This window comes from Streptopelia decaocto, assembly GCF_964273445.1.
Source record: "Streptopelia decaocto genome assembly, chromosome: 2".
NCBI classification, from domain to species: domain Eukaryota; kingdom Metazoa; phylum Chordata; class Aves; order Columbiformes; family Columbidae; genus Streptopelia; species Streptopelia decaocto.
The window spans coordinates 22,268,339-22,294,901 of NC_138655.1; the positions used below are offsets into that span (position 1 = coordinate 22,268,339).

General features: G+C 46.2%; 1 protein-coding gene across 2 annotated transcripts in view; it reads left to right on the forward strand.

The window, feature by feature from the left end:
* Positions 1-2,061: 2,061 nt before the first annotated feature.
* Positions 2,062-26,563, forward strand: part of NCALD (neurocalcin delta) — a 57,555-nt gene continuing 33,053 nt past the window's right edge. Inside the window, exons 1-2 of one of the 2 annotated variants that reach the window (XM_082046216.1) lie at positions 2,062-2,281; positions 26,202-26,319. The gene's annotated coding sequence lies outside the window, so the exon portion shown is untranslated. The remainder of the gene's footprint in view (positions 2,282-26,201; positions 26,320-26,563) is intronic. The other variant, XM_082046215.1, reaches the window with a different exon arrangement.

Below are 26,563 nucleotides of genomic sequence, written 5' to 3' on the forward strand. Positions count from 1 at the left end.
AAATACACCCTAAAGAAGACGGAAAGGGTTATTTTTATGCTGGGCGTCAGAGGTGCTCTGCACACCCATATGTCTGGAGGTGTGGAGGACAAGGCTCACATGGGAGCAGAGCAGACGGGGGTCCCCAGGTGGCTGCTGCAGGGCGCTCCAGTGGGATCCTGCCTGGCCGCCTCCACCAGCCTTTCAGAGAATCAGCAAAATGCTATCAAAATGTTTTGTGACCATTCAAATGCATGTGTTGCGTTGCCTGCTTTTGTGAAAAGGCCTGTAAAAGAATCAAAGACATTAAAATCATGTGTGCACATTTTTGACAGGCTAGTAGAATGTAATGCTGTATGTGGTGTTGAGGGATATATTTTTAAACTGCAGTCCTAAACTTTCTGTTGTATTTTACAAACATTGCCATTAAGTGAAAAAATATATCTTTATGTCATAGCACAGTTTTATTGGTGGGTGTTGACATGAAGTTTCAGCCTTCTATAGTGGATTAATGTATGTGATTTTATGTAACACATGAAGTAATATGAGTGGGGTTTTTTAAATTCATAACATTATTATTGTTCTGTTAAACTGTCACAGGTTTCTCAGCTAATTGTGAGTATTTTCTTTTTAAAACATGAATTTTAGACGGAGAGGGCTGCCTTGTTCTATTGCAATAACACTTTGAGCCCTCTTCACTGCTTTGCACCACAGCTCACGATCCCAGAGGGTGTTTTCCTCTAACATGAACTGGCCCAGGAAGGCCCGGCACAGCCACAGCACTGGAAAGGTGGTTTATAAGCAATGCTAGAGAGAAAGATGCATGTCTCATTAAGTGCGGCATATTCCAGTGCTTGCAGTTGTTGCTTTTGAGATAAATGTCCTGAGCGCCTGCTGGTCTCACACTCGGGAGTGGGCTGGAGGAGGATGACGGGGGTCAGTGGTCCCCTTGCTGTCCACCAGCCCCTCAACCCTGCCAGCCTCCTTCTGCCTTAGGCATGGGGAAACCCTACCCAGCACCCCTTCACGCCCTTTCCCAGGTTGTCTTTTCATTTTTATTATTTTCTCTTTCACCTGTTGCAAAGGATCCAAAGCCAACTTCAGCTGAGGATGCCCCAGTGTTTGGGTTTGCAGATCACATGCAGCTTTACATCCACTTCCACTTTTCACCACAGACATCTACTGTGGCTGGTTCCTTGTATTTCGTATCTCAGACACCAGTCAGTACCCATCACTGACTCAGATGAGCATAATATTTTCTTGTGGCTCACTCTCTGCCTTTCCTCCCTGCATCCCACAGATGAAAGTCTCTCCCTCCTCCCTCCTGCCCCTCATATGTGTGCTGCAGGGGTCTGGCAAGATGATGTGCAGAGAGAAAACAAGGAAATTTGGGGGAAGGAGTGGATTTTAGCTAGAGTTACAAGGAAACCTGAGACACTGGTGTCATGTCTCTGCCTGCAGGATAAGGCTGCAGAGGTGAGTCGGAGCCAGGTGGAGACAGAGCACTGCTTCAGCCCCTTCCCCAGACGCTTTACCCGGAGCACCGCAGGCAGGAGCAGGAGGGGCTGGTGGCCAAGGCTTGGCCAGGCACCTCGAGGAGCCAGCGTGCAGCCCCACACAGCTGCCACCCCGCATTGCTTCGGCACGGACCGCTGCTGTCTCACCCGGAATCTGAGCAGAGATGCTGAACGCCAAACACGCGTCTCTGTGGCTGTGAATAAAACCTCAGCTGCATGTCACTTTGAAATACCTTAATTTCAGCCAGCTGGTGCAGGACCTGGCTGTGCATCACTGAGGTGCCCCAGTGCACAAGGAGGGCAGCACTTTTGCCCTTTTGCTTGGGTGAACTGGGTGTAAAAGCTTTTGTTTTTCTGCTGGCAGCTGGGGATGCAGGAGGAAGAGGAAGAGGGAGGTGCGTTTTCTTATGGTGACAGGGTTAAGAGAGTGTCGTCAATGGGACCAACCCCCCAGTGTATCCAGCTCCAGTGAGCCCTCAGTGTTTGGGTTGTCCGGGTGCCCGGGGTGGTTGCAATGTGCGCGCAGTATGACAGATGACCTATTGAAATAATTTCGGAGCGGTGCTGGGGTTGCCAGGACAACTGGTGCTCCCTGGGCTTGCGCTGGCCCATGTGACAACTGCCTTGACGTCAGCTGGAGGCAGAGCCTGCGGTTTCGGCCACGCAGCCAAAGCCTTGTGAGAACCTACTGGATGCTGGATTTATCCCCGCTGCCACCGCCGCTGCTGTTTCTCAGGGGCTGCCAGAGCATGGACTACTAAAAACTTGCATTTCTGCAGTGTGAGGTAACCATTTGCTTTATGTTATTGTCAGGTATTTATTTTTTTTTTTTCCTTTAAAATAATAAGATAGAAAGCAGCTTATCGTGACTGATTTTTTGTTTCACTTGTTTGTTTTGGCTGGAAGTTTGCCTTGATGAACAAGCCCGGCACTATGAGATAAATGCAAAGCAGCTTCCAGTTACTAATTCTGTGTGTAGCTGGCAAAGTGGAGTTAAATTTAGATTAATGATCCATGAAAGGAGAATAAAATGATATTGTACTCATTTGACACTTTAGGAATACAAAAGAACTTGAGTAATCTTAGGCTAATGCATTCAGGAGTTGAAAGAAATGATGTTTAGCTATTGTGTTAATTTGGACATCTCTACAGCTTTATACCTCGGTTGGAACTTGTATTTTTTTAACGCTGCCCAGTTCAGGCGGGTTCGTACCCAGCGTGTTCAGCGAGGGGAGAGCCAGCAGCCGATGCAGCCAGGAGCAGTGTGAAGTCCAGCTCCCAAAGTTCGAGCCTTTAAATTATCTTTGTTCACACGGAGTCCCCGCAGCCCGTACGCTCCCCGGGCTTTCTGTCCCTCTCCTGGGGCGTGTGGCACTCTTGACCGTATAGTGTTTACAGAGGAAAGGATCAAGAGCTTCCTGAAAAATTATCTGAAATATGCCAAGAGAGCAACATTGCTGTAACACAAGCTTTTGCCCTCTTTCTCACACACACACGTATGGCTTGTTTTTTGCTTTTTTTTTTTTCCTGTTGTGGGTTGAGTTTGGTTAGAATAGCTAAAAAAAGAACTGCAGCATGAACAGCACCACAGTAACTGAAAAATGAAATGCTCTTTGGGACTTTTTGTGAAAAGAAGAGTGAGTTTGTGTCAGTTTCTGCATTGCACTTTCTCCAAGGAGACTGTTATGGAGAAGGAGATCCTAAGGTTCCTGAAGTTTAGTGCCACAGGCTGAGTTTGTTTGTGTGGGAACATATAGATTCTTTTGAAGAACAGATTACAGTTGAAGCATCATGTGTATTATTTCCTGGAAAAGTATGCCAGATCATTCTTATCTTCTCTAATTACACACTCCTGTTCCCTTCCTCCCAAAGTTCAAAGGGTTCATTGATAATTGTAATGATTTTCTAAAGAAGCTGCCACTCTGAAAGAATCACAGGGCTACAAACAAATTTAAAACATAGAGCAGTATAAGAAAAAAAAAATTCTGATGTCACCAAATGCAGCAGAAGTAATGGTTTCAGAAAGGGAGCCAAGACAGAGATTAGAATTGAAAGCACTTCTGTAAGGAAAGCTATGGCTTAGTGCTCTGGATTTCACTGCATTTGGCATTCTTAACAATAAGGATAAATGCATCTGAAACCTCTAAACCATTTCACTTGGTGTTATCTCATGTGTTCATTCCAGTTTAACTCTAAAATGTCACTGTTGGGGGGTGTGAAATATTTTCTTTAAAAAAATATTCTTGATATTATTATTAATTTTTAAAATGGATATTAATATTTTTTTTTAAATTAAATTCTTCACCTAATACCAATGCATCAGTGCATGAGGAATCTCGGCTGACTCCTCGTAGGTGAGATTAAGGAAGTTTTAGAGGAATCTCACAGCTTCGCTGGGGAGGTGCCAGTACCCTGAGCGCAGCCTTCCCGTGGGGAGCGGGGCTCTCGGTGTCCTTGTCCAGGAGAGCCGGGCACGGCTGCTCCCCAGCCAGCATGGGGAGATGTCTTTCGGCTGAGGGCGTTCCATGCACCCCCACCTGCATGTGAGTCCCCCTGGAGTCTGGGAAGTGGGGTGGGAGGAGAGGGCGGGTGGAGGCAGCTGAGGGAACCCACCACCTTCCGAGGTCTGCATGTTTGCCAGCTTACATCGGTGGGACATGTCCAGTGAGAGACCGGAACATGGAGTGTGGGGACAGATTCAAGCTGAGTGGCACCTGCCATTCAAGAAAAGTCATTCACCTTCACGTCTGGAGAATTTGGCTCCATGTATATCTATGGTCCCCTGCCAGGTTTGACTTGAGTCTTCTGTGTGATAATGATGCTCGATGAGGACTGGGGCTTCACCTCCTTCATTTAGGCTTGAACACAGTGTCCTGTAGCATTTGATGCATTGGAAACACCTGCAAGGTGAAAAATCATTGATGCAGGATTCGCTCAAGTGCTATTCATGAGAAATATTTTAAAAATTAAAAAAACTCATCTGCAGTTGTAATGGACATATCTTGCTTTAGCGATACTGAGCACATCTTCAAAAGGCACTACCTTGACCTGAGCGAGGAAGACAATAAACTGCTTCTTTTTTTCCCAGAATGTTCCCAGCAATGTTAAGGCAGGAGGTCTGAGAGCAGAGTTACTGGGGAAGCTGGTGAGTGCTGCTGAGGTTGCACAGAGATGTGTCCCGCTTGGCAGAGTGACCAGCTCTGTCCCCTCTCTTTGAGTCTTGACGACTTCGGGCACCCTGATGGGCTGGAGGCTGGGCCCCTTTGAGCCCCAGTGGTGGGGATGGCCAGGATGCGGTCAGGCTGGCAGCTCACGGGCAGGGCAGGAGTCTGAAATAAGTGGAAAATACAGAGGTCCCCGCTCTGGAGAGAGGCAGGGGACAGTATGTAGGAGCCATCCTGGGGCTGTGTGCATCTGCTCAGTGATTTCATATTCCCATTTTTGCTGATCAGCTCTGTACCAAAGCCTTTCAACAAACACTTGGATTTTGCCTTGGGATCGTGTGAAGTCACCAGGCAATGTAACGCTAAGCATCCCGCTGACTCTGCCCTGCTGTGGTTTCAACCACCATGAGTAAATAATAAAGAGCATATAGGTTCCTTCCTACCAACACGGCAGGGAGGAAAGGTGGCTGCAATCCATCCCTCATATTCTGCCCAATGCCACAACTGTCAAACTGCCAACCCCTTTGGACTTGAAATCCTCTGATATAGAGGAGAAAATGAGATGCATCCAGGCTTGGTGACACTCCACCTTCTGGGGAGGCCAAGTTGACCCTCATGTCTCCTACCAAACATATCATTTGCAAATGTCACCTCCTTGCATGCATGCAGGGAAGAGATGATCTCTTCCAACAGTCTCCTTGTCCATGGAGAAGGGTGAGCAGACCAGCAATTCCTGAGGAAACAGAGTACTTCACCTTAGGAGAGCCCTTTGCTAAAAACAGGACTGAGATCTTCTTGAGTCACTTCTCCCACAGCTGGATACAGCCAGGGAAATTAAAAACAGATGCGATCTGTTGATGCCTCTAGCCTAGTAATAATAACACACTCAAGCCTCCAGTGTGTTCTACCTTGATCTGGTTGAGTTGATGGGCAATGACAATCTAAATTTAGGCTAGAAGCATAATAAAACCTAAAAAAAACCTTGCAACATAGAGCATTTTTCAAACAGAAAGAGATTTCTGCTGTTTTTTTAAAGGTCCTAGCCACTACTCAAGGCAATAATTCGTAGGGAAATGAAATCCCCTGTATGGGGGGAACGGGGGAAGTAATTGTCAGACAGTGGGAACTGATGTAACTGATGTAACAGTATGGAGTTTCAGGCTTTTAAATTACATATTGCAGAAGATGTTTTCTGCCTTGCTGAAAATCATTACGTTGTGCTAATTCAATGTCCTGAATTAACATTAGCAACAACTGGTTTAAATGATAACTGAGCTGCAGTAGAGATTTGACATGTTAATCAACAGTTGCTTGTCCAATTAAACACAAATACCATGTGTGTGGTACTCTGACTGCAACATAACAGTTGACCTGATTGTTGGTTCCAAGCTAAAGAAACAAGTATTCTGACTCTGGAATGTTTTTGGTAATCATATTTTAGAAATAATCTTCCTTGGTGAGCCAAAATCTATGCAGACAGCTATAGTCAGATAACAGTTAAAAAATAGACTATGTTCTGGCTGTACTTTTGCTGCTGTTAAATTTATCTTCTTAAATAGCAGGGAGTAAGAGTTGAGGTTTGAGAAACAGTAATTTTGTAATTATTTTACATGGATCAAATTATTCTGTCATCAAATTTGCATTTCAGACAGCATTACAGTATGAAAATATAATTAGAAACTGTAATTCAGGAATTGCTGGATGTGATATTTCCCAGAGGGAGCACTGTGAAGAAGCTGCCCTCACTACAACTTTAGCAAATGTTGAAATCCTATAGGTGGAAAATGTGAAGGCAAAGCAGTAAAGTTCCTCACCCTTCTGCGGTCTCCACAGGCTGTCAACTTTCTGCCGAACTTCATATTTTTGTAAGATTCATTTCCACAAAAACATCTCATCATTAAGAGCTGAAGTGCTCAAATCCTGTTCTGCTGAATTTCAGTCTGGCTGTGCTGATAGTTGCTGAATTGCTTTCAGCCACAAAATGACACTGAGATAATGTAAGGATCTGATTTATGCACAGAAAATCCAAGAAGCTTGTAGTTTGGGCTGAAACACTGGTTTTAATTTGCCCAGAGCCTGGAATTCCCAGCAACGCCTCCTCTCACGGGAGAGAGCAGAAGATGGGTCTTGGTTTAGCTCTTTCTCTCCTACTGTAATTCAAGACTTTTGCTGTACATGTTCACAGTGCTGTGCAAAGTTTTAGCCACATAAATCTCACTGGTGTCAATCCATAGAATTTTTTACTATTCCTGATATGACCTTTGGCTTATCATAGATGTATTAGAATCATAGAATAGTTTGGGTTAGGAGGGACCTTCAAAGGTCAGCTAGTCTAACTTTCTGCAATGAGCAGAGACATCTTCAACTAGATCAGGTTGCTCAGAGCCCCATCCAGCCTGGCCTTGGATGTAGCATCTACCAAAGAAGGTAATAGCTGGAAACTAACACATCCTCTCATTTTAGCTGGTGTCACGGGGGCACCCTGAGGTTAGTTTAAGGGACAACAGGGTCCAAAACAACTTTTATTAAACCGGTGAGAAACAGGGTTTTAGCACTCCAAAAGTGACTTAAATACAGGTTCGGATATCAGTTGAGGAAAATTATTAAGGGGCAGCAACTAATACAACAGGCGGTCCACAGAGTGCATGCACATGGCCTCACCCAAAACAATGCCAGAGCCGTCTCTGAGTCCGGGAGGAGTACACACCTGCCTGAACATCGTGCGGGATTATTTTAAAAGAGATACACGTACTCGTAGTGAGTACGGAAAGTGTACACTCGCGATTGTGCGAGGGTTAATTTATAATACACTCACAATCCTGTGAGGGTTAATTTACTTACACGTGCAAATGTGCATGGAATATTACACGTGCTTATGTGGAAGCATGGGAGGAAAATACACTCATGATTGTGCGAGGAAATAATTTATACACGTGCTCGTATTGAGCATGGAAAGTTACACGTGCAAATGTGCATGGAAAGCACACGTGCTTGTATTAAGCACGGAAAGTACGCGTGCAAATGTGCACGGAAAGTTACACGTGCTTATGTGGAAGCACAGGAGGAAAATACACCCGCGATTATGCGAGGATTAATTTTACACGTGCTCATATTGAGCACAGAAAGTTACACGTGCATATGTGCACGGAAAGTATAAATATACTCGCAATCCTGCGAGAAGTTTTGCTCACACCCGTGGCGGCGAGGCAAGCGGAGTCTCCATCCCGGGGAGGGGGGCTCTTGGCGGCAGCATCTTGCTCGTGCTCCGAGAGACCCGCGACAATGGGTGAAGTTTCGACGAGAGTCCCATTTTTTATAGGCTGATCAGATCTGACTGTAGGCATTCCAGAAGCTTCTCTGCACCCCCACACTGGCTGTGGGGTGCCCCTGAAGCCTCCAAACATCCCCCACACTGGCTGCGGGCACCCAGCGGCTCACTGGTGCCCTGGAACTCCCTTCTCCTAATGGCCCTGGCCAGGGTGCTCTGGGGCCAAACAAAAGAAGCTGTTAGCCTCAAACAGCAGAGAGAGAGGGAGATGTGCCTACTCCTTCCATACTGAAGGAGGGAGGGGGAGAGGGGGGTTTGCATCCTGCCACAGTTGGACTCATGTTGATGAATCCCACCCAGTTTCATCTGACACACACACTTCTTTGGAGAGCATCATCCATGGCCAGTTTTTCCCACCACCTTTTGGGCCATTGGACAAACCCATGTGTGGAGCAAAGACTGTGATGCACAAAGCAATGCTGGCATTGAGAGGAGGCAGAAGCTGAGTGTGGAGCATGTTTGATGCTTCCATGTGTCTGTATGTCTCCCACAGTACTGCTGAGAGAGAGTGCCCATCTCCTCCAAAGGACATGTCAGGCTAGGGTAGGAAAAGAAGTGTGGACCTGCAAACCCAGGACTGCATGGATAAATGGGCTGACTGGTGACATGATTCCTAGTGGCTCAGGGACACTGTCACCTCCAGCGTGCTCTGAGGAACAAGACCCTTTTCCCATACCTGTCAGGGACCACCTTCCTGAACCCACCTACACCCAGTCCTGGCACTTTGCCTGTGCTCAGGGGAGGGCATCTGCCCCATCACTCGCATTTTTGGGTGATGCACGTCCTGCAGCCTGGGTCTGGTATTTGCATCACTGCAGATGACCTGAGAAGGGATTTTTGTTAGGAAAGGTGCAATAAGCCATGCTGGCTCTTTATGGATAAGTGGCCTTACTTGGGGAGCTCTGTGCAATTGCAGATTTGCAGGTGACACATGAGCAACTCCTGAGCATCACACTGATATTCTTGCACATTTACTTAGAAACTGCAGAGGGGCAGGAGACCTTTCATTCAGCTTTGTGCATGGAAGCAGGTGCACCCTGGGGCTGAAAGGCTTTGGAACATTTATACCTGCCACATTTGTTGAAAAACCTCTGAGCAGTATGCCGAATTTCACTGCTGAGAGAAAGGGGGCTTGGGAGCATCCCAGAGCCAGACTCACCTGCTGAAGGGACAGGATGGACCACGGGGCAAGTGGTGCCATGTTGGGAAAGGAGAGCCCTGGGCAGGACCAGGTGGCCAGGAGACAGCGTGATGGAGCCAGGGACAGGCTTGCTACTTCTTGGCTGTTCTGTGGTTATCGCTGCATTTGACCTGGCGGGGACAGCTGGTAACATCACCCAGTGCCAGAGGTTGTCTGTGGTATAGGCCAGCCAAACCTCATGTGAAATAGAGCTGCCTGACAGAGTCAGGAAAGCAAAATGCTGATTCTCTGTCATTTCACTCTCATTTGATGTAACGGTGGCTAAAAGGGCTGCTCTCTCTGCTGGATGACGGGTTCAAAACAAGGCTGGAAAAACATTGGACAGCCAGCCCTTGCACAGTACATGCTACTGGAGGACAAAGATTTTGTATTTGAAAGCTCCATGCTTGTTCTTACATTATAGAGGAGATCAGGTTTTGGAGAGATGCAAGATTATGTGTATGGAGGTTTTATTAGATGAGCAGATCAGGCAGTTTACGATCTTTCTCTCCAGGGAAGACAAGTTAAAGCTGAAGAAGGTCAAAGTTGGCTTCTTTCCTCACAAAATCTCTTGCTCCTAGAGCAGGGATATTCCCTAATTATGCCTCACACAGCCTTTCTGTGTCTCCTCCAGGACTGCAAAAACACAATGGATCTGGTTCATTTGAAGTGTCTAACTTAAGCTGAATAATGCTCAAAGGGACTTCAGCCACGAAGCAATTCAGCCTCGAGAACCTTTAACTCTGAAGAAAATATTCTGCTTATGTTGTGTGCGTGTTCCTAATGGCAAATCCAAGATGCCAGGGGGAAGCGAACACAAAGCCGTTGATTATTTCCACAACTGCTATATGCTTCCTATCACAACACTATTCTTTTGTGCAGAATGGCAGCATGATTGCAGAGTCCTTTTTAACTTTACCATTTTAGCAAGTCCAGGTCCAATTAGACCAATTATATCTCAGCAGAAACAATGTATGTTGTCCTCTGGACCTGTCTGTCAAGCATCCTATTCATAGTTGTTTATCTTGCATGAGGTTTTTCATATAAAGTCGTTCTGACCCCACTGAAACAGTCTCATCCAAAGGGTAGCCTGAATTTTTGTACACTTATTTCACAGGCTGATGTGAACAATAAGAGTGTAAAATTGCAGCTAGCCAAGGATACATCTATAAGTCTAACGACTGTCTCCTCTTGCTTGAACATTGTTGTTGGTTTTACACAGCATGCAGATTTTACATTGAATTATTTCACTTTACCCCTCACTGTCCGTTATTCTACTGCTAAAAATTGAGAACATTATCAAAATTTGCAGTTCTTCCTTGTCACATTAGAGTGTTTCCTTAATCAAATCCCCAACGTGAGTCACAAGGCATATAATGTTTGATGGTTCATGTTGTTAAACCACTTACAGCTCCGAGGTCTGTGTGGGATTATTTGCTCACTGAGTTATTGAAGAGCCACTGGGTAGTGGGCACTTCTGCAGAAAGTCTGTCTACATTTTGCTTTATCTCTGCTGTCAGAGCCTGATGAAGGAGCTGAGTGACTCCTGACAAGGAAGTCCTACTCGTCCCAGCTAAGGTAAAAGCTGAGAAACAGAGCTAAGTGAAAGAGAAGTGCTTGGACTTGGGAAGGTCAGAGGCAGTAAAAAGAGGAACTCTTCACTTTCTGAAAAAAATACAGATTTTTATTTTCTCAGACTTCTCCTGGAAGGAAAAATCCAGGGAAGAGTGTTTGAAATCTTCCTGAAAGAAAAAAAAAATATTTTCTGAAAAATTCAGAAACAAGGTTGCCTAAGAGAGAGCAGCCCCTGTCCCTGCTGCTGGCCCCATGGCATCCGTGGGGGTCCCAGCCGATGCTCGGGCAGAGCAGTGCTGCTTTAGGAACAGAAAACAAGTGCTGAGACCTTAGTTGTTCTTCCTTCAGCAACATCAGGGCAGTGGTTCCACCGCATTTATTTCTTATTTTGCCTCTTGTCTGCGAGGTTTTACCCACGTGGGAAGACAACCTTTTGTCAGGAGGACCTGCAGAGCTGCCCACAGCGGTGGCCCAGATGTCACCCATGCCTTCCCTTGGCCTAGGGCAGTGGCCCAGATGTCACCAGTGCCTTCCCTCGGAGCTGGATGCTGCAGGCGGGAGAGCTGTGACCATGCTGCTCAGGGCTGCAAGGAGACCTTGCAGACCTGGTCATACTGGTGGCAAGGATAAATGAGATCTGGTGAAACAGCAGTATAACATGGTCCATGCCAGCTCAGTGGTGGTCTCGGTGAATTTATTAAGATAAGTTTATAATGCTTAGCTGGATCAGCAGCCTTGGCAGATTCAGTATCTTTTCTTGCAGAAGTGATGGTCTTTTCTGTGTGAACCATGGGCAGCAAGCTGCTCTGCAAGGTTAGATCCCCCTCAGCTCACCACGTCCATGTAGTGCTTGCAGTGCCTCAATTAGAAAAATACCTTGCTCCAGAGATGACAAAAGGTGACAGAAGAGCTAGTAGGGTGGCTGCTTGCCTGACTTTTTTTATTAAACACTGGGGCCTTTGCAGAAAATTCCACTTCATGTAATTGAGTGTCTGATTAAAAATTGAAGAGTATTTTGCTATTAGTTCACTATGTGTCAGTTATTACTTCACTGTGGTGTTGCTCCCAGACCAGGATCCTGTAGCAAAACACACCTTTCCTGCGCAGGGCTCCCACCGTGCTTGCTGATGGCACTCTGGGCAGGGCGGTGGAGAGACAGCTGGGAGAGAAGGGGTTAAAACAAGCCATGGTTACCAATTGGAGGCATTTTCAAAAATAGCAGCTTTTCTTTTGTTTGCTGAATTCCCCATGCTTTTCCAGTGCTGTTCCCATTATTCATTTCTTTCCCAAAATAACATTTTTAAGCAGAGGAATGGCTTGAGCAAGGAGCAGAGGGGATCTGCAGCTGAGCTGGACAGCCACGCGTTCTCTTGTGTCTGCGCTGAGTAGGCTTGGAGCTGCCCTTGGGTGCTGATGGCAGACCACCAGGCAGGTGGCAATTCCCAGTATTTCAGGCAATCTTGCCTCCCCAGCAGCAAGCTTGGCAATTCCTTCCTGACAGCCCTCAGTGGTGCTTCTCAGGGAAAAGCTTCGGGTTTGCATAGCTTGCAGCTGCCCTTGCAGAAAAACGTTTATTGTTCTTCTTTCAAAAGGGTAGTGTGAACTTGTCTAAAAGGTTTCCAGCTACACAGGGGATGTGCTCGTAGCCAGCATGGCAGGAAGGTGCTCTGGCAGGCATCGTGTTCCTGTTGTCCAGCATCTTTGTAACCCAACTTGATCAGAAGCATCTCTTGCTGGTGGATGCTCCTTTGAAGGAGAAGGAGGGGAAGCCTCTGGGAAAATAAGCCCAAGGGAGCCTGGCCCCAGGACCGGTGATGCAGGCAGATCCCACTGACCTGGGATGCAGTCCCAGCCCTCGGGGTGCCTTGAGTGTCCTGTCCTTGAATGCTGACCGGGGAAAGCAGCTGCTCCAGAGGGGCTCCCTGGCAGCACCCACCAGGGCTGGCTGGGGACACCCCTCTCTTGTCCCTCACGTTCACTCACGCAGCCAAACACCGTAAGCTCTGGAAACAGGTGCCAGCACCCTTCCCCTGGGTGTTGTGGTGGAAAAGAAGACTTGAGAGGAATTAAAAATTAAATGGTCAGGGCAGCAGTTTCCTGTCACCACATCCCAGCAGTTCACCATTGCTGTGGCTGGCTGGCCGCCCAGGTGCTGAGTAGGGGGTGAGGAGCATCCCATCCTCACTGCCCTCGCTGGAGACCAGCCAGCCCTTGCACATCCCTGGTTGGGGAGTGGAGAGAGCTGTGTGAAAGGGGCTTGGGCACAATACCCCCCAGCTCTGCCCACCACAGCCAGCAGCACCTGTCTCTCCATGGAAATCCCCAGAGTCGTAGTGAAAGGCATCATGTGAGGAGGTGGCCAGACCCAGATGAGTCACCTGCCACTTGGACAGATGCTGCTGCTAAATACGGGGTGCTGGACCAGCCATGCCACAGCCCTCTCTCTGGTTTGGGGTCTGGAATAACCCCAGTGATGGGCTTGCTTAGTGAGGGCAGAGGCTGAGAACACAGGGGCTGTCCTTGGGGGTGCAAGGGTCAAGACTAGCAAGGTTGGCATTAGGGGGCAGAAGGGCTGAACCCCACTGGAGTTAGGAGTTACCACTGACACATGTATGAAGAGCAGTGTCCATTGCAGTGGAGAGCAGGACCCACATTTGTGCAGCATGGGAGCAAGGCTCTGAGCGTTGTGTCACTGTCAGCAGAGGGCTGCCAAAATCAGGCAGAAGCCTGGGTGCAGATCTGCGATGGAGATGCCCCATCCCCTGCCCTCTTGTATCACCAGAAAGCACCAACACGCAGCAGACATTGTCCCCCAGCTGGGGCTGCCACTGCCCACCCCACCACTCCCACCCCCCAGGCCCTTCCTGCTGGCCTTTTTCTCCTGTGCTCACCAGCAGTGCATTTGGCCCTCCTTGGCATGCCAGTTCAGCTCTATGGTCTGCAAGTGCCCTGAAACCCTTTCAGAGCCCCACCAAGCCCATCAGAGAGCTCAAGACCACTTGCAGAGCATGTCCCAAATGATTTGGACCTTGAGTCCAGTTCATCATCCCTGCTCAATACCCCTATTCCAGTAGGTAAGAGCTTGCTTCCCCCAAGCCTTGACATTTTTTATTTTAGCATTACCATTCAAGTAGGTGACAAGCTATCAGATTTCCTGAGATAATGTCTGTGTCTCTACTATGGACACAGGCTGTGTCCACACTGCATGAAACAGGCAGCATTCCCAGAACCAGAGCTTGGTGATCGAAACACTTGCTGTCTGGAGCGGTCCTTATCCCGGTTTTGCTCTCAGACAATTAATATCTGCCCATCTGGTGCCCAAGCCCAGTCTGGGACTTAGCCCGTGCCACTGGGCCTGTCCCACAGGGCAGATGGCAGACAGTCACTCTTTGGGAAGGTGCAAAGTTCAATATCATTGGTGAGGGAACTTCTGTGCCAGTTGTCCTGTTTGCTGGGGAATGCCCCCAGATACATTTGCTTTGAAGTCACAGGGGATGTGGTAAATGTCATCATGAATAACTGGATGGGATTCCTTGGGAACAAAAAAAAAACCTTAAAAATGGAAGTGTTTTTTTTCTGAAGCCTAGGGCTGGGGAGAGCTCTTGAGCTGCAAGCTCTCCACCAGCAGGAAACCAGCCTGCTGGAGCATAACCAAAAGGCTGGCAGCTCCAGTCCGCCAATCAAAGCAGTGGGGTTTTAATAGGACCAAAGCGAAGGAAGTGAGGAATGTGGCTAGAAGGAAAGATAAAGAAAAACCTTTGGTCTATAGAGAAACAGGCTCTTTACTCAGCCACCTGTATAGAGGAACATTATCACGTGCGCTGCTGAACTGACTCTGTATACAAGTTTCTTTCCCCTGTGTATGGCTTTGATGCTGATTTCATGTCATTCATTGGTATGCAAGCTTCATCTTGCCTGGTTCCATTTTAATCATTTTCTGGTTTACAATCCTTTTATTTTAAAGGTGTGAAAAATGCAGAGGTAAATATCCAGTACTACACCCCTTCTGCTCCACAGTTTCTCCACAATGAGTAAATTGTTAACATCTATAGTAACCTTCTCAATGAGACACAGACATGACCCATTTTTATAACGCTACGTTGTGCCTGATGTCTGTTTCTAAACCCTCCCTCACCTGCAGCGAGCACTGCGAGCTGCACAATGCCACTGCAGCTCCCCGGCTGCCACCGCTCCGCACAGCCCTGCGGCTGCCGGGCACCGCTGGATTGGCAGGGATGCACAGGTGGCTCGTATTGTGCTCTGCAAGAGGGGAGTGGTGTCCAGGTACTCGCTTCCTAAGACTTCAGGGTTGAAAGAGGTAAACAACAAAGGAGGTTTCTGAATGCAGCTTTATTACTGGTGCTTCTGTTTTTGCTGAATTCAACCTTTACATTTTTGGCCTTGGAGCATAATGTCAGTGGGGTTGGAGAGAGTCAGGGGAGCATTTACCTATCTCCTTGCCTGCAGCTTTTCAAATAGGTTTGATTGTTTTTATTACTTTCTCTGTTAGGCATGGAGTGTTTTCCACTTTCCCTGAATTTCCCAATCAGATCCTGTTGGTTGTGTCTCTGTTCTTGTGCAGCAGCCTCCTGTCCCTGGGGACACCACTGGCCGTGTGTCCAGTGGGACAGGACTCACCTACTGCCTTGCTGCGTGCTAGAAATGCAGTTCATTTATCAGAAGTCAAGCAGAGGTAGGCTGTATCACTTGGTAGAGTGCAAGACCTGTCACATTGGGACTCTTATGTGTCTTCATTCAAACCCCTCCATGAGCTCAACTGTAACCCCAGGCAAATCATTTAATGTCAGCAGTCATCCCAGTCAGACAAATGCACCCACAACTTCAATGTCTTGTCAGGTCCTTCCATGGAAGCCATGGTATGGTGCTCTGATGTCATTTGTAGCTTTACATCAAAGCCTTGCAGAGCACAAGGATATTGTCTGGGATTTTTTGAGCACTGACATTTAGTAAGACAGGACTCCAGCTTTTAGTAAAGCAGGACATGGGCATGCCTACATGAAAGATTAAAGTTTTCCCCTTTCACTTGAAAGAGAAGCTGCTGTGCTTGTATTGCTCTAAACAATACATTAAGACATTTTTTCAGAGTCATTGAATATGTTTTAATCCTTATTAGCCTTGAGCAATTGTCTCCCAGTGAATGCACAGAAGAATAGGTATTATTAAAGATCTGCCCTGTGCAGCCTACCATGCATTTATAGCTACACAACTGCTCTCGGTAGTGAAACAGAAATATGTCTTTCTAAAGGAAACTCAACAACAGGAAATATTTATTTCACAAAACTGTACACAAGTGTTTCTTCCAAGTATCATCAGATAAAAGAAAAAACCTTCTTAAATTTCTAGTTCCACTAAGCACCTGGCTCTAATGTACAATTCCTTGACTTTGTTCATATTTTTTAACCAAAATGTGATCCTGTTTTAAAGCACAGTTGTTTCATGTGGTAATAAAAGCCTGTTCTACCATCTGCATGTTTTATCAGTGTTTGCATTCCTTGTTCTGCATCATATTTTGCTTTTTGCTTCAATCTTTCCACTGAAGAATTAATGTTGTCCAAATTGCCACCGGTCAACTGGACATAGCACTTCTTACTACTTAAAGCTGGTTATCTGATTTTGCTGGTGGGTAATTTCGATCCAGATTTAATAGCATGCTAAATTTGCCCATGCAGGCAATACGTGACAGGCTTTTCTCCCCATCATTGCTGAAATCCCCCAGCCCACTTGTTGCAGAGGTTTATGGTCGCTGCCTCTCAGACATCTGGCACAAATGAAAGTGGCACCATTGTGTGACACGCTCATTACTTCAGGCATTAGCCTTGAGAAGTGTTGGATAATTGGATGGTTTGTCATGTCTGTTTAAGCACATTATTCCTGAAACTGCTCCTCCTCCAATCAATAAAAGACTCCATAAAATTGTTTAAACACATTAAGGAAAATGTGATTTACTCCAGAAATCTTTATTGCATTTCATTATAAGCCACTGAATTTAATATACAAAGAAGATCACTTTAATTATAAGTGGCCAAAAGGAAGATCTACGCTACATTCCCACTAAGCAACTACCAGCAACATACACCTTCCCCATCTAATGCAGTTTCGAAAACTAATTAGATTTGGTGTTCCTAATGGGAACGATGGTTAACTCCATTACACAACCCCCCAGAGGAACTGGCATCAGATGAGCTTGTTAGGTATTGTGGTATCTGTTCTCAGCTACTTTTTCCTGCCCTGAGGAAATTCGTGAGATGATAGCTAAAATGTGGGCAGAGAGTTCAGCCAGTGAGTTGTTATCTCCCCATCTCAACTCCAACCGTTTTCACTGGACTCGGTGCTGACCTCTGGAAGCCCATCAGATAGCAGAGAACTGTGGTGTTCCTCTCCACTTAGAGACCTGTGCATGGGTAGTTTTTGTTTTACAAAGTGAAGTGCCTTGAAGTCTTTCATTATTGCTTTGTACTTTATTGCTATTTCAAATCCTTGGCAGATTATTTTCAGAAGAGGAAAAGAGAAAACTCAGTCCAGGGTGATGTTCTAGAGCAACAGCTTCCTTCCACCTGAGTTCTTCCCTGTTGAGTGGACAGTTGACAACCCTTAAATAGGTTAACTTCTTGATTTTTTTTTTTGCATATAAGTACCTGATGGCTAAACAGAAGGATCAAACATCTCCTGTAGCATCTTCCTGCAGCATCTAAAGGATCTGTGTTACTTACTGCCGGAGCAGCACTCCTTAATACCCTCATTTATATTTGAAAGATAGCGAAGACATATTGAAGGGTGAACGTTATGTTATTTTGTGACATGAAGTACTTTCCAGCCATGAATATCTGAGGGTCATTTCTCTCCCTGTGGAGGAATGGGTGTGCTGAGGCTAGCGAGGAAAGAAGGAAGCTCACCAGCAGAATGATATGTGATGAAACTCTGAGGATGCAGGGTTTGGAGCACAGGGATGTGGGAGCACAGAGATACAGAAGTGAGAAACAGCAGCTTGAGCAATGAAGCAGCCCCTGCACACCCTGGCCATGGGAGCATCCCTGTGTGTTCAGGGTGCTGCTGCATGAAGGTGATAAGCAGAGGGGTTCCTCCATGTCTGTCATGGTGTGGCTTTGGGGAGGAGCACAGGGCAAGGTGCTTCCCCACCATCACAACCAAGGCAGTCCTGGGCATGCCCTGGAGCAGAAGGATGGCTGTCAGGAGGTTTAAGTGCAAACAACCTCTATGCCCTGGTAGGGTCAGGCAGTGTCTGATGAGAGTCTGTCCTGTGCGTCCCTGCCAGTCCAGGAACCTTGAGAACTGACCCCCAGTGGTCCAGGAGCACAGGACCAGCCGATACAAAAAAGCCATACAGGTGTTTTAGACAATCCTTTCCACCCTCTTCCTGTGCACTGGTGGAGTCAACACTGAGATGCAGCTCTCAGCCAGTAATCTTTATAGAGTGGTCAGAGGTCTTCAGATGAAACAGCTATGTGGTACTAATAAGTTATTGTGTTCCCTGTAGGAGACAAAGGGATTAAGGAAACAAAACTTTGTACAAAGCATGAACTGCTCCATCAATACTGAATAGAAACTGGGCACATGATTCACTTTCAAAGAAAATGGAAAACTTACTGTTTCATAGATTTGGACGACATATTCTGCTAATCCTCTTGACAAAAAGGCTAAGCCCAGGCAGCTGTGAATTCTGTTGAGGTTACTTGTAAATTTTCATTTCAATTAATTTTTTTGCAATAATCATGTTGCTACTCCCAGTGCTCTCTGATACTTGAATTGAAAGAGCTGGCTGGCTCTCCCAACTTGTCTGCTGCATCCTCACACTCACTTGTCCACTTGTATAACCCTCTGCTCACATTCCTGCCACTCCTTATGACTGATGTGCGGTGGTGGGAGATTTCATACTTCAGAGGAAGACAGAGATATCGTAAACACATTTGCTTAACATTACTGCCTTTGGCTCTCCTCTTGGTGATTCGTTGTGCCAGAAACACTCTGTCCACCGTAAGAAGCATAATTGGTTTTTGGGTTACCATTTCTCTTCCAGAGGAAGGAAGAACAGGAGGGGTCCTCCTGACACATCCAGTCCACTGCAGGTATCTATATCATAGAGATCCTATTAGTGGATTTTTCAAACTCCATTTTCACATGAGCTAGGCCATTTGTCTTGTGATCTTTGGAGAAGGCTGTTCCACAGACCTCGCTGCTCTGGTGGTTAGGGGTTTGCTTCTCATTCCCAGCCAAAATTTATTCATGGCTAGTTTAAACCCATTTGTTCTTGTGCCAGCATTGTCCTTCAGTTTAAATAGCTTTTCTCCTTCCCTAGTGTTTACCCCCTCTGATGTATTTATAGACTACAACCATATCCCCTCTTGGCCTTTCTTTAGCTAGGCTAAACAGCCGAGTGCCTCTGGTCTCCTCAGAGAGCTCAGGCTTTCCATTCCCTTATTTGGCTTAACAACCGTGCTCTGCAGCCTCTGCAGGCCAAATTCCCTTCTCAGTATGCTATCCTGACCACACACTAGAGCAATCCAGGTGAGCCCCGTATCTCCAAACCCTCAGACAACCTGCTGTGTTTTCATTAATAGCGTTGGTACTTCCCCCTCCCTAGACTCACCAGATCAGTCTCAGCAGGTTCATTAGGAAGCACCATTTGTGTCATGCAGGTAAATCTTATTGGTGTTTTCCAGTTATCTTACAGCTATATAAGATCTTCAGCTCTTCTTCCCACTTCATAATTTCTAGTTAAAAGCATCAATTCTTCTTACTAGTGTCTCAGAAACTGTATTTTGTAATAAGGAATTTCTTCCCACTGCACTATTCCAGCGCTAAAATCATCCCATTCTGCTTGTGTGGTAGCCTGGCTGTCCAGCTGACAGTGCCTCTCACCTTGGTGCCATCAGCAACTGCACTGTTTTGAGATGGTGCATTATGGTTATTAATGAAAATGTTGAACAAGATCCATCCCAAGACTTGCCTTGAAGAACTCTATTGTAACCACTTTCCACCTGAGACTTACCCCTTCATTTCAACCCGTGATCCCGAAAGAGGAAACATCTGTCTGACTCTGTATAGCACAACCCCAGCAGGAATGATTTACTTGGGTTTTACCAAAGTGGTTTTGAATTAACCTTTCTACATACATCTATATATTTATTAGAAAAAAAAGCTTGTGTGCTGGTTTGAAAGCCAGTGCAGGCAGACTTTTTACAGGGTTTCCATATAAGGTCAGTTCTGCCAAGAAACTTCAGTTCTAACCTCTAACATTTCCACAACTCCAGTTTGAGGTCTCTCTTCAGCAGGACTTGCCAATTGTGGTGCTTGCATCAGGGTGTTAGCAGACGTGTTTTGCTCTGCTTCAGTCTCCCAGCGGGTTCTGAAGCCAAATTCATGATTTAAATGACTAAACTCATTATTCAGGCTTAGTACACTTTTTTATGGGAATTTGGAATGGGGTGAAAATTCTTTTGTGCTCTGGCCTGTGTTCCTCAGATCTTGGCCTGCAGAGGAATAGCAAAAATGATATTTGTACCCTTTACATTCAAAATGGGTGAGACTACAAATATCTCATAGTCCTAAAACAACATGCCTGCTAGTTCTTCAAATAAGACTGCAAGACTGCTCCCCCTCCTCACAAAGATCTGACTGTCTTCTTTTCTTCTTTGTGTCAAAGGGTTTAGAGACTTTTGGAGGAGTTGCTGGTGACATCCCACAAACCAAAGAACAGAGATACTTCTCTTTTAAGCTCAATTTAAGCAAGAGAGGAGGAATCACTGAATATTTGGCTGCCCTTTTGATGATAAGAAAAGTAGCCCTTGCCCTCCTTCTCTTGAACAGTTCAGGTTTTTGGATCTCTCCCAATGTTATCAGCTAGTTCTTCTGAATGTGTTGTATAAATGAGAACCAAATTATTCTCCCTTTAAAAAGAAGAGGGAAAAGCCTTCAGAAATATCAGATCAGTCCAGTTAAGCCTATTCCCTGTGTTATAATTTAGCTTTAATTAACATGAGAGCATTTTCTGATCTGAAGAATAAGCTTTCACCTTGGCATATTGAGGGCTGGCTGACAAGCCTTCACCTTGTGCCTACATCTGAGATGTTGTAAAGCCAGGGACCAGATACTCCCATGATACTCCAGACTTCATCTAACCCACTTGGTGAACAGTTATCCCAGCTGCAGTTCTAAGAATAATTGATTTGAGGATTTGTCTGCTGAGCAATGGTGCAGAAAATGCTTTAAATTGGCATAAGGTTCCAGCGCTTTTTGCTAAAATTAAGGAACAACAACAATGAATTATATAATTTAGTTTGACATTGGATGTTGAGCAAACTGAGGCTGTATTCTCCTCAAGCAGTTTTGTGAAAGTAGCCTCTAAAATTTCTGTTTCTGCCTGAAATCAGTCCATGAATTTGGAGTTTGCTCAGTCACTCTTGAGACTCCAAAGATGGTATTGACTAGATTTCCATAGCTTGTATGGAGACAGCTAAATTTAGGTTTCTGAATCTGGAGTTAGATGTCCCTGCTTTCTGAAGGTAAGTAATGTGGAGAGTTCGATATTAAAACGCATTCATGATCTGCTGTTGAAAGATGTAACTTGTTAAAGGTTGTTTCTAGAGTCAAAGCATTTAGTATGTACCTGCACACATGGTCTGAGCCAGTCCAGCCCCTTGCTCTGTTCAGGCAACACTGGGGGTTCCGGCTATGACTTTGCAGAGAAGGATCCCTTCTACCGAAGAAGCTCCCTGCTGATCTGAACCCAGCAGAGGGAACGTTTTTCTGGTCTCTGCCTCTCCTGCCAATACAGGACAAAGGCTGCAGATGAGCAGAGCCAGGGAGCTGGGTCCCCAGCACATACAGAGCTCATACTATCAGTCAGAGATGTCCCTGGGAGCTGCAGACCTCAAGCCACTGCACAGTCACAGCATGCAGCCAGGTGCCTGCAGCCAGAGTTCTCCCCCTCTCCTCCTGAAGCATCATCTGTTGTTGAGAAAGCTTGGATGCAGAAAGCTTCCAAACCAAAAGCATAAGGAGGGGACTGTGCCAGCCTGCAGCTGCTCAATATCTCAAAGGGAAGACTGAATTCTTTACATCTGGCAATTGAGATGCAGGCAGTCACTTTATTGACAGAAATAGTTTATATTCCAGTCCATCGTGTACAGAGAATACACTCTGAGATTAAGCTACTGTAGCAATAAATTTGCTAACCTAATTTTGAAAGATAAAAGCTCCAGTGAATTGAGGCTTTGTGGCACACTCTGCTCCATTCAATTTCCACCACTTTGGGGAGCAGACAGGAAAGCCCTCCCTCAGGTAGCTGCTCTGCGCCTCCAGCCTCCTCCTCTGAAAGCAAATCTTCCAGGGAAGGAAATAGAGCAGCACTAAAACTCCCCTCCCTCTGGGTACCAGCATCTGCTATCACTCTCCGCATCTCACATGGAAGGTCACAAGGAGCAGGGCTTGGATAAACCCTTCAAGCAAAATACAGAGTGCTGTCCTGCATCAGGAGAAGACTTGCATCCCCCTGCCCCCACTGCCCACTTCTGCAGCAGTTCCTGATCATCCTCCTGCCCCCATGAGTGTTGGATAGCCATCAGCACTACCAGCTCAGTTCCCGGACCTCTTACTGGTCTGGAAAGAGGAATAGCTTCTGAGTGCTAGCGGCACAGAAGATGCTGATTCCCACAGGCTGTTGCAGCTCAGCAGCAAGAGGTGGCACCAGGAGGAAGGAGAGAGCAGCCCACAGCATGGCGGTGCTGGACGGACACCTCAGTGGTTTGTACATGTTTTGGGGTGAGGGATGGCTGAACATGCTAGGCATCGCACAAGGTCGCATGGTGTCTGGTGATTGCTCAATACCCGCAGGCTTACCATGGCAGCAATTTAGACATAGATATTGCAGTTGGTAAGGAAACCCCAAAAGCTGGGTGTTTCAAGCTGGGTGACAGCTCAAACCTGAGCAGAGGAACCACTGAACTTGTCTGTCTCTGCAGCCTCAGAGCTGGGAATGGCTCTACCACGGTCTGGCTGAGACCTCAGGAAAGAGGTGGCTGCATGTGCATGGGGCAGCTGTGCAGAGGGGCCATCAGGTGTTTTGTGTCACAAGTCTTAATGGGTCATTGATTTTCACTCATGACTGAGTGGCCTTGCATTGCTAGAGGGACCAGAGTTTCTCATGCAACTTAATTAAATTCTTCATCTGGCCATGCTGCAAGGATGGCATTGTTAGAACCCACGGGTATGAAGCCCATGTAATGTTGGTGGCAGTAGATTTCTTTCTCTTGGCCATGCCAGGGGAGTTTGCAAGCTACACCAAACTTCCCCAAGCTACACCAAACTTTTTCATATTTGAAAAGGCAGTATTTACATTGCAGGCTCTAGCGACGTGTTTGGTATGTGCTAGTTTAACATAATTTTAAATATTTGATCACTACAAAAATAAATCCTTGTGTTGGTTATGTTGTCTACTTTTGTGAAGGTCCAAACGGTGTGTTAAAAGCGTCTGCAGTAATGTGATGGTGGCATCTTGTTAGCTTGGAACCCCCAGGAAGAAATTCACGTTAATCCTATATTACCCAAATCCAAACAAATTAGCGGTGTTTGGGTGCCTACAGTGCACTACAGTTCAAAGGGAAATCACACAAAAAGTGAAATATTTTCAGGCACTCCCACCCTGTCTGTAATTGTTGCCCATACAGAAAGATGCTGTAACCTATTTATTTGCACCAGCTCCAAAACTGTCTTCCAGCCAGCAGCTGGGGCTCACGCTGAGGCTCATGCTGGGGCTCATGTGAACCTCAGAAAGGTATTGAGGAAGCCTTCAAATTATTAGTTGGTGGTTCCAGCAGGGTCCACCAGGACTGGCTCTCTGGGCCTTCCTTTGCTTGCTTATTTTCAGATCTTCTAGGCATTTCTCTATGTGCACATTTCAAAGGGGAGTGTTTGTAAATGTTTTATGAAACAAGGCTGATATTAAGCAGTTGGGTGGAAAAATGCTTTTTGCCTGGACTCTTTGGCAAATATGCACATTACTTACAAGCTCCCATTTGAACACTCGGAGAAGCCCTGGCTTCCTCCACTGCTGGCTCTTGGTGCAGGCGCTTTCATCCATCCTGCGCAGCTCCTGGAGCTGGTTATCCGCTCTGTGCACAGCACATCCATATTATCCCCCACCGCCTCTGATCAGCTCATTCTGCTCCTCTCCACTGTGAATTTTATTTTGTTGGGTTTCATTTGACTAATGACCTTCTTCTTCTCCACTTGTATGTGTTTGAGCTGCAGTGCCTGGTGGGATACAAGGTGGAGAGGTTCCAGTATAGGTTGGGAAATTACATATTAGAGAGCAGTGTAGGGGAAAGGGACCTGGGTGTCCTGGTGGACAACAGGATGACCATGAGCCAGCACTGTGCCCTTGTGGCCAGGAAGGCCAATGGCATCCTGGGGTGTATTAGAAGGGGGGTGGTTAGTAGATCGAGAGAGGTTCTCCTTCCCCTCTACTCCGCCCTGGTGAGACCACATCTGGAATATTGTGTCCAGTTCTGGGCCTCTCAGTTCAAGAAGGACAGGGAACTGCTGGAGAGGGTCCAGCGTAGGGCAACAAAGATGATTAAGGGAGTGGAGCATCTCCCTTATGAGGAAAGGCTGAGGGAGCTGGGTCTCTTTAGTTTGGAGAAGAGGAGACTAAGGGGGGACCTTATTAATGTTTATAAATATATAAAGGGTGAGTGCCACGAGGATGGAGCCAGGCTCTTCTCAGTGGCAAACAATGATAGGACAAGGGGTAATGGGATCAAGCTGGAACACAAGAGGTTCCACTTAAATTTGAGAAGAAACTTCTTCTCAGTGAGGGTGACAGAGCACTGGAACAGGCTGCCCAGGGGGGTTGTGGAGTCTCCTTCTCTGGAGACATTCAAAACCCGCCTGGACATGTTCCTGTGCGACCTCACCTAGGCGTTCCTGCTCCAGCAGGGGGATTGGACTAGATGATCTTTTGAGGTCCCTTCCAATCCCAAACATACTGTGATACTGTGACTATCCAAGCCACAGTCCCTAGGCAGGACAGTGTTAGAGGAGACAGTTGAGACAGTAGTGCAGTGAGCAGGGTTTGACGAGGGCAGGTGTTTTTGAGGAGTCTCATCCGTTCCCATCTGTTCTCCCTCAGCCAAGACGAGGAGGTCTCCAGGCTCAGTTCTTCGGGATCCTCCAGAAATGCTGCTTGTAGCTGCTGGGCTTCAGTCTGGTGTAAGCAGCTATCTCTTCACTGATCTAAGGGAGGGAGACAGCTGCATGTTAGAGGAAGGTCTGGCCCACTTCCATCAGACTACATTGTCATTTTCCACAAAAGAATTTACCAGCAGTTGCTCCAGCCCTCTACCACAAAAGAGCAGATTTTCTTCCTTCAAATAGGAGTGAATGTAGCACTTGAGCAACACTATGTTCTTGTAAATGGTAGTTTCTCACAATAAATATGCCATGTGCCACATGCATGAGAAGAAACCATAACAGAGGGACCAGCACACACATCAAGGCTTTGATTGTAAATTTCCAGCTCTGGGAAGGAGTTTAGCAATCTTTATGTTGAATTATAACTGCAGATATTCCTTTTTTCCTAAGCTAGTGTCTGTTACCATGGCCACAACCTTCAGAATTTTCTGGCTATTTTACAGTCATTAATAGGATTGAAAGAGCAGATGTTTAATTACATTCTTTTTATTCCATTCACTAAGGTACAGCTGATATTTTAGGAGTCTTCAGTTAAAAAAAAAAAAAAAAAAAAAAAAAGTTTATGATTTTCCTAGAGAAAAATGTCAGCAGTCAGTTAACACATGACAGCATACATTTCATCTACAACTTTTAAGTGGATGTGAGGAAACTGATTTCTTTACATCTTAAACACTGAATGTTAGGCTGGTATTAAGAGCGATCAGAGGCAGGTGAAAACCATGCTGTAGAAAATAGACCAGGAGCTTCCAATTCTTGTCCTGGCCACCAATGGCCCCCAAGGACTGAGCATGTCCTTTGAACATTCTGGTTTCCACCCAATGAAATGCTGTTGAGCCATGGACCCCCTCTCCCTTTATTTGTCATGCATGGGCCCTGCAGAAGCTCCTGGTAAAGCTGCCCAGGCATTGTGACTGTATGAACACTCTCAGCATCCCCACTGTGCAGGCAAACCTCTGGGATTTATTAAAACATGAGACCTCACTTGTCCACAGCATCGTGGCACTTCTGATTTGTGAAGAGAGACAATAATCACCCTGGAGATTTTGCAGTCAACAGGATTGCAGCACATGCAGTCCCCCCCAGTCTCTCATGGACCAGTATTGGTCGGCTCCTCTTTACTTAGACAATGTTACCACATGTGTCACAGTATATAAGATCTGTTCACTAGCGCTTTCTAGACAGATAAAACCAAATATAGGGTTGCCTAAATTTGTTATTTTGTCTCTAAGTGGGGTGGACCCCAGCATGTGGTGACAACCTTAGCATGTCCCTGTACACGCCTCGTCACTGAACTCTCTCAGGCCAAAGGAACTGGATCATAAGAAAGATCAAGTCCTACTGAGACTGGTATGTAACCTGGTGTATCTTGAGAAATGTGATAAAAAGGCAATCTCTGTTTTCTGCACACTTCCAAGAACAAATGGGTACTGAGGAGGGACTTCTGGCTGTTGGGGTTGAGCACATTGGATGGAGGGACCCTACTTCTCATCTCACTCTTACTTTCAGTGTTTAAATTTAAATGGATCTGTGTCTTGTTGCTCTGTGCCTGAGCTCTTCACCAAAGACTTCCTTGATGAACTGAGGTGCTGGG